Source organism: Chlorocebus sabaeus, chromosome 10, assembly GCF_047675955.1.
Source record: "Chlorocebus sabaeus isolate Y175 chromosome 10, mChlSab1.0.hap1, whole genome shotgun sequence".
NCBI classification, from domain to species: Eukaryota; Metazoa; Chordata; class Mammalia; order Primates; family Cercopithecidae; genus Chlorocebus; species Chlorocebus sabaeus.
In genome coordinates, this window is record NC_132913.1 from 66681171 (window position 1) to 66689743 (window position 8573).

Sequence of the window (8573 nt, forward strand, 5' to 3'; positions counted from 1 at the left end):
AACCCTATTAAAAAGTGAGCAAAGGACATGAACAGGCACTTTCAAAAGAAGACATACAAATGGCCAATAAGCATAAGAAAAATGCTCAGCATTACTAATCACTAGAGAAATGCAAATCAAAACCACAATGAGATGCCATCTCACACCAGTCAGAATGGCTAGTATTAAAAAGTCAAAAAATAACAGATGCTGTCAAGGTTGTGAAGAAAAGGGAAGGAATGCTTATACACTATTAGTGGGAATGTAAATTATTTCAGCCACTGTTGAAAGCACTTTGGAGATTTCTCAAAGAACTTAAAACAGAACTACCATTTGGGTACATGTCCCATTACTGGATATATATCCAAAGGAATATATATTGTTCTATCATAAAGACACATGCGTGTGTATGTTCATTGCAGCATTATTCACAATAGCAGAGACATGGAATCAATCTAAATGCCCATCAATGGTAGACTGGATTAAAAAAGTGTAGTACATATATACCATGGAATACTATGCTGATCCTATCCTTTACAGCAACATAAGTGGAGCTGGAGGCCACTATCCTAAGTGAACTAATTCAGGAACAGAAAACTAAATACTGCATGTTCTCACTTATAAGTGGGGGCTAAACATTGAGTATACATTGACATAGAGTAGAAAAATAGATGCTGGAGCCTACTTGAGGGTGGAGTTGGGAGGAGGGTGAGGATAAAAAAAGTACATATTGGGTACTATACTTATTTCCTGTGTCATGGAATAATCTGTACATTAAACCCTTGTGGCATGCAATTTATCTATATAACAAACCTGCACATATACCCCTGAAACTAAAAGTTAAAAAAAGAAAAATAACTATGATATGATTATTGTCTCATAAATAAATCAGAGGGGTTAAGTGGCTTGCCCAAGGACATGGAAGTTGCCGTTGCAGAGTAGACACATCCCGGGACTGAACTTCAAGATCAGTGCTTTTTGTTTCCTTAGAATCATCAAGGAAAGACTGGCCCTGACTTTATCTGTTCCCTACAAATTATTACCAAATTAAAATTGGGCAGAGACAACAAAGGAGGCTAAGTAAACTTTTCTTGGCTACCGTTTATTGCTTTGGCTTTCCTTTTCTTTTTCAGTCCTTAATGAAACCGAGAGTAAGGTCATGGAAGGAACTGAGGAAGGTCTCCAGCATGAGGCATTTAGATGGCAGAAGTTACAGAAGGATCATTTGTGTGTCCCTATCTAGTGGGAGGGAGAGCCCTGGGCAAGGATGTCGGGAAGGAGGATGGGCAAGATAGGCCCTTATGGAGTACAGATGGACCAATATGTATTTTGTGATCACAAATTATTTTTAAATTGTTAGTTCAGCTAGAATCCAGGGTACATCCCTGAGGCTTGTGTGTATGCATGGAGTATTTCTTAAATAAATAATATTTAAAAATGAATGACAGCCAGGTGCAGTAGCTCATGCCTGTAATCTCAGCACTTTGGGAGGCTGAGGACGGTGGATCACCTGCGGTCAGGAGTTCGGGACTAGCCTGAACAACACAGTGAAACCCTGCTGCTACTAAAAAAAAAAAAAAAAACAAAACTCAAAAATTAGCTGAGTATGGTGGTGGGTGCCTGTAATCCCGCCTACTCAGAAGGCTGAGGCAGGAGAATTGCTTGAACCTGGGGGGCGGAGGTTGCAGTGAACTGATATTGAGCCACTGCACTTCAGCCTGGGTGACAGAGCAAGACTCTATCTCAAAAAAAAAAAAAAAAAAAAAAAAGAGCAAATTCAGGTTCCATTAAGGTTTCTTACACAGAGGTTAGGTAAGCAGGTAACCAGATGGAGAGTTGCTTTACTTTCCATAATCAGATAGCCAAGTAAGTTGAGTGGAAAAAACTCAGTCAATCGTATAGAATAACAACAACAACAAAATCAATGTTGGATTCAAGAAAAGTTCTTTTTTGAGAACACCTGGGTTAAGATAGCTTAAAAGAGCTGAGAAGTTAGAGGTGAAAAGATAAGAAGTATTGATTTCAAAATTTTTGGCCAAATTGTTTTGGTCTGGTCATTTATCCAGAGGGCAACTATTTTTTTACAGAGGTTTCTGGGGAGCAGGATGTTGAAGGGATCAGGGTAATGGAAAGAAATCATTATTTTTTGTGTTTTCCCAGGAATATAATGTAGCATGCATGGACTTCCTCTCCCTAGAGTGTAGCATCATGGCAAGAATTTGCCAAGTGACTCTAATTTTGCCACGTAATTCACAGAATTAAACATATCATCCCACTTCAGATTCTCCAAAGTAACCTAAAGGATTTACAGCTTTTTCTGTCTGAGGGATTTAAAGTATTTTCTGACCTGAATTCCTGGTCTATTGAGGATTACTTTGACGATTTCTTAAAAGTAGGATTTGTGTGTCTAAAAATCCACAAGATTTCAAGAGAGCTAACAAATTATCAGGACCCTCTTAACTACAGAGTGCGCAGGTGCTTTGCTAGCAGAGCCAGCAATTATACAATATTAAATTAGAATATTGTCAGAGAAACACAGAAAAGGAACGAGTGAAATTAAGTAAGACTTTAACTATATATACTCAATGAAATTATAATACTAGCATCAACAAAAGCATTTTGTCCTTAAGTGTTTAGAATTTTGTCTGTGTAGACACCAACCAAAGGAGTCTGTCAACATAGCTTGTCTTCGTAGCTCTAATATAAAGCTCAGGTTAGTGAAATAGGTATCAAAAGATTTGTATATCACCTTTTTTTTTTTTTTTTTTTTTTTTTTTAAGATTGAATCTCACTCTATTGCCCAGACTGGAGTGCAATGGCATGATCTCAGTTCACTATAAACCCTGCCCCCCGGGTTCAAGAGATTCTCCTGCTTCAGCCTCCCAAGTAGCTGGGATTACAGGTGCCCAGCTAATTTTTGTATTTTTCATAGAGATGGGGTTTCACCTTGTTAGCCAGGATGGTCTCGACCTCCTGACCTCAGGTGATCCACCTGCCTCGGCCTCCCAAAATGTTGGGATTACAGGCGTGAGCCACCGTGCCTGACCCCATCACCTTTTCAATTTTGTTGTTTTTAAAGTATTTATGAAATAAAAATCAATAATACATGGAGATGGTTGAAAAATTAAAAAGTACCATAAACTTAAAATGAAAAATAAGTCCCAGACCCTTCATGTCCTTCTACCCAAAGACAATTTTTTGACTTTTTTTAAGTGGTTTCTTCTATTCTCAAGTTCTTATTCCTAAATCAAAAATATACTTATTTTCTCAAGTTATTAATTTTAGGCATTTGGCTCTCTTATACCATCTTACCCCTTCTCCTCCCATTGCCTAGTATATATCAGTATTTTTAAATTAAATCTATATCTAATGTCAATTCATTATAACTATAAACATACTATTTATTGTGAGGCAAAATCATATATATATACACACACATATATACATATATACATATGTGTGTATGTGTGTATTTATATGTGTGTATATATGTGTATATATATGTGTGTATATATGTGTACATACATATACTATGATACATATGATACTATGATACATTTCCCCCCTTTTCAGCAGTGTTTTTTCCTTATCAAATTTTTCCACATGTAATACTTGCTATCCATGTATTCTCCCCACACTGCCCAACGAGTGCTTCAAAATGTTCCATAATATCCACTATTCTACTGAATAGCTTCTCCATAGAGATATCCAGTTGAGTTCTCTCTGCTTCTCACTCCAATATGGGCTGCAAAGTCAGTAACCTGGGGCTCCTCTTGGCTGTACTATTGGGTTGGCTCTTCTTTTTTACTTGCTGACTTTACTGGAGTCTATTCTCCAGTAGAAGGATGGTTCCCTTTGAAAGGGTGCATGGAAGGTAAAGTATACTCTGCATTTATGAATATATCTTCCTTCTGTCCTCATTTTCAAATAAAAATGTGGGACTGAAAATTATTTTGCCTCATCAATTATTTTGTATTACTCTATTGTCTTCTAACTTACAAAGCTTTCTCTTTTACAAGCCGATGCCATTCTCACCCTACAATCTTTTTAATGTAAGCTAAGGCTAAGGTTTTTACCTGGAGATTGTAGTGTCTTCTTTTTTCCTGTTGATGTGCACTGATGTGGGTCTTTTTCTAGTCAATGTGTTCAGCATTTGGTGCCCTCCCATTTTTTCCTTTACAAGTTGTAAAAATAGTTTTACTAAGATATAATTAACACAGCACACAATTCACTACTTTAAAGAATATAATTCAATGATTTTTAAGTATATCCATGCTATCTGCAACCATCACCAAAGACAAATTTATAACATTTTATCACCACAGAGGACCCCATACCCTTTAGCTCTCAAGCCCCTATTCCCTATCCTCCTCATTCCTAAGTAATTACAAATCTACTTTATGTCTCTATAATTTTGTCTGTTTGGGACGTTTCATATAAAAGAAATCATGTAATTTGTGGTATTTTGTGACTGGCTTCTTTCATGTTTTTAAGTTCTTCTGTGTTGTAGCATATATCAGTACCTTATTTTCTTAGGGCAAATAATATTCCATTAAATAAATATACCCTATTTTTTTATGTCATAAACCCGTGAGTGAGTTTATTTATATTAAATGAAGATTGTAGCCTGGATTGATACAAAGCAGTAAAAAGCGCTACTCCAACCTTTTTCCTGTCATGATCCTCAGTGCTTAATGTGGACAATATTAAATGCTTGGTGCCCTAAAGGAAAGAAGGCAGAGGTTATGCAAAGCAATTGAATGTAGGTAATTGCTGAGGCAGGTGGTTAGTACTAAGTCTGGCCTATATTGCTGGAGGGCAAGCAGCCATTTGTGATTCCTAAAATGTCCATCGGTGTTAACATAATAGTTTAGAAATAAATAGTGGGAAGCCTCACAAGCCAAAGAAAAGGTGTTTCATCTGTCCAGAGCCTCTCCCAACTAGAGTGTGGGATGAGGTTTTTAAAAGTGCTCAGCTCTAACTGCAGTAGGCTCTCAGTCAGATCCTATTGATGAGGTTCAAAATGAAGCACGATAAATCCTTAGCAATAAAGTTAATTCTCCATGAGTGATGAACAATTTCATGACCAAAAAGTAGTTTTCCAAAGTCCCTTTGTGACAGAGTCCAATGATTTAGTCAGAGGCTCAGTTAAGATGTATCCAATTTCCTTTTCTTTATGTCCTCGCCCTTCCTATGAGCTTCCCAGTTTCCTGTTATGCACTGGTCAGTGCTGTAAGTTTGGAGGTCTCAAGATCCAGATTTTGCTTGTGGTTTCTGGCAGCGTAGGCTGTGTGGAGTCCTGTTCTGGGTCACCATCTGGTTGTTCAAGGCTGGTGTGTCAGAGGTCTGGGGTGGTTCTTCTCTAGACAAATCTTGACCACACCATCCCCTGCATCTGGAGTCACATCCCAGATTTCAGAGTTGTCTCCAAGAGTCTCCCCACTCTTCTCAACTGACAGCAAAAAGGTGTGGACTTGCTGTTTCTTCATCTGCTCCCGGAACTGCTGCTGCAGCTGCTTTTGCCAGAGCTTCTGCTGGTACGTGGCCTCTCTCACCAACAGTGGGTGAGCTCAGAAGTTGGAAAGCTACAATCCTTGTCCCCCTGAATCACAACATGGCTTGGTCCGCAAAGGAAGGTCACCACTTGAAGTTGTGGGTGTCCCAGGGTCATGTTCAGTTGGCAGCTGTTGTATCTTGCCTATTCCACAGGTGGTTCAAAATCTTATCTCTTTGCTTTAGTTTAATCCACTTCAAGAGGCAACTGGCATGGAAGCTTGTTTAGTGACCTCAAGTAGTCTCTGTCCAAAATACAGTTTCCAAGTGCATTACAAAAACTCCTGAGGGCTCACTTCAGCCCTTCTGTCACTGCCTCCTTCCTTGCCTTCTCCAAAGATAAGGCCTTGGACTGGAGGCCCTAACACCATAACCCACAGCTTCATGATATGAACCATCCTTCAACTGGACCCTCACAAATGTACAGACTCCCATGTAGAACTTGCCATTGTTGAGGTCAACAAAATCCACATTCTGCTGTGTGATGGAGTGTGCCCCACCGTTGTAACCAAACATGTCATAGGCCAGATTAATTACCCAATGACCCTCAATGTAACACACCTCTGGCCTCCTCCAGTCACGCACTACTTATGTATTCTGGGCCCAGCCTTTGCCTCAGGGCCTTCTGGATGGCCTAGGACTCCTCTACTGTGTACTGGCACTGTCCAAAGCATACTGAACTGCCATGAACAGCAGAGTGGCTGTCACGCTCTCCAAAAATTGCTTCCTCAGTGCCAGACATCTTGATTCTGGTTGACCTCTCTGGCACTGCACAGTGCATGCAGGTAGCTCAGTCTACCCTATTTTGTTTATCCACTTATTTGTTAATGGTCATTTGAATTGTTTCCACCTTTTGGCTATTGTGCACAGCACTCCTATGAACATCCATCTCTACATTTTTGTTTGAATATCTGCTTTCAAATACTTTGTGTATAAACCTGAGTTTACTTACTGGGTCCTATGGTAATTCTATGTTTAATTTATTGAGGAACTGTCAAATTGTAGTTCAGAGTGGCAGCAGCATTTAAATTCTCATCAGCAAAGTACAAGGGTTCCAATTTCACCATATCCTTACCAACACTTATGTTCTGCTGTTTTAAAATTATTATTATAGCTATCCTAATGGATGTGAAGTGGTGTCTTATAATTTTGATTTGCATTTTCCTAATAATTAATGATGATGAGCTTTTTTTTATGTGCTTGTTGGACATTTGCGTATCTTCCTTGAAAAGATATGTATTTGTGTCCTTTGCCTACTGTTTCTTTTTTCTGTTGAGTTATAAGAGATTTTAAAATATGTAATATTTGTACTACATCCTTATTAGACATACAATTTGCAAATGTTTTCTTCAGTTCTGGAGATTGTTTTTTCACTTTCTTGATAGTGTCCTTTGATATACAAGAGTTTTAATTTTTAGGAATTCAAATTTATCTTTTTTCTCTTTCATTTATTGTGCTTTTGGTGCCATATATAAGAAATCATTGTTAAAAGGTCATGAAAATTTATGCCTATGTTTACTTCTAGGAGTTTTAGCTCTTATGTTTAAGTCTTTGATTCATTTTGGATTTTTTTTTTTAAGATGTAAAGTAAGGGTCTAACTTCATACTTCTGCATGTAGCTATTGAATGGCATTGGCACCAATTGTTGAAGAGACTGTTACTTTCTCATTGAATACTCTTGGCATCATTGTCAAAAATCAGTTGATCATAGACACACAGGTCTATTTATGAACTCACAATTCTATTCCATTGATTTGTATGTCTATCCTAGTGCCAGTACCACTCTGTCTTGATTACTGTTGCTTTGTAGTAAGCTTTGAAATTAGAAGGAATAAATCCTCCTACTTTGTTATTCTATTTTAAAATTGATTTGGCCCTTCTGGGTTCCTTGAAGTTCAATGTGAACTTTAGATTCAGCCTGTCAACTTCTACAAAGAAGCAGCCCAAAGTCTGACAAGGATGATGTTGAATCTGTAGACTACTTTGGGGAGTACAGCCATCTTGCGTTTTTAAAAATCATTTATATCTTCTTTAATTTCCTTTGACAATATTTTGTAGTTTTGAAAATATGTTTTGCACTTCTTTTGTTAAATTCATTAGTAAGTGTGAATTACTTAGTGGTCTCTTACAACTTGGAGACATATCCTTTTGTTGTAGGAAATGTTATCATTATTATTTCTTTGACCATTTCTCTTCTTTGATTTCCACTGGTCTCTTTTTCTGGAACTCATCTTGGCTGGATGTAGGACTTCCTAGCTTGAACCTCTGGACTTTATTACTTTACCCCTCTCTTTTTAAAAAATAGTTTCTTTGTTTTACTGTGTGAGAGTTTTCCACGACTCTATCTTCCAACTCTTTTATTAAATTTCTCATTTTTGATGATAACATTTTTAATTTCTAATAACCTTAATCTTTCTTATTTTATATTTTTTCTTATTTTATGCATGCATTATTTTCTTATCTCTTTGATGACTCTAATTACATGTTTTTTAAAAGTTCTTTTTTTTCAAGGATTAGTTCGTGTCCTTTGTAGGGACATGGATGCTGCTGGAAACCATCATTCTCAGCAAACTATCGCAAGAACAGAAAACCAAACACCGCATGTTCTCACTCATAGGTGGGAATTAAACAATGAGATCACTTGGACACAGGAAGGAGAACATCACACACCGGGGCCTATTGTGGGGAGGGAGGAGGGGGGAGGGATAAAATTAGGAGATATACCTAATGTAAATGATGAGTTAATGGGTGCAGCACACCAACGTGGCACATGTATACATATGTAACAAACCTGCACGTTGTACACATGTACCCCAGAACTTAAAAGTATAATAATAATAATAATAAAAGAATTTCCCCATTTACAGCGCTTAGGATCATATGTAGGAGAATGGTTAAACTTACATAAGTGATTTATAATGTTCACAGTGATTTCGCCTGTATTAAATCTCAGTCTCAAAACAACAACAAAAAAAGGTTCTTTTTTTCTTCTTTGCACCCTGTTTTTCCTGTATAGTTATATATACACACACAGTGCGTAT

The 8573-nt window shown here is 37.5% G+C and overlaps 1 pseudogene; it reads right to left on the reverse strand.

Annotated features, from left to right (window-relative positions):
• Positions 1–5002: 5002 nt before the first annotated feature.
• On the reverse strand, positions 5003–6274 carry LOC103217433 (DNA repair protein RAD52 homolog pseudogene; annotated as a pseudogene).
• Between the last annotated feature and the right edge of the window lie 2299 nt (positions 6275–8573).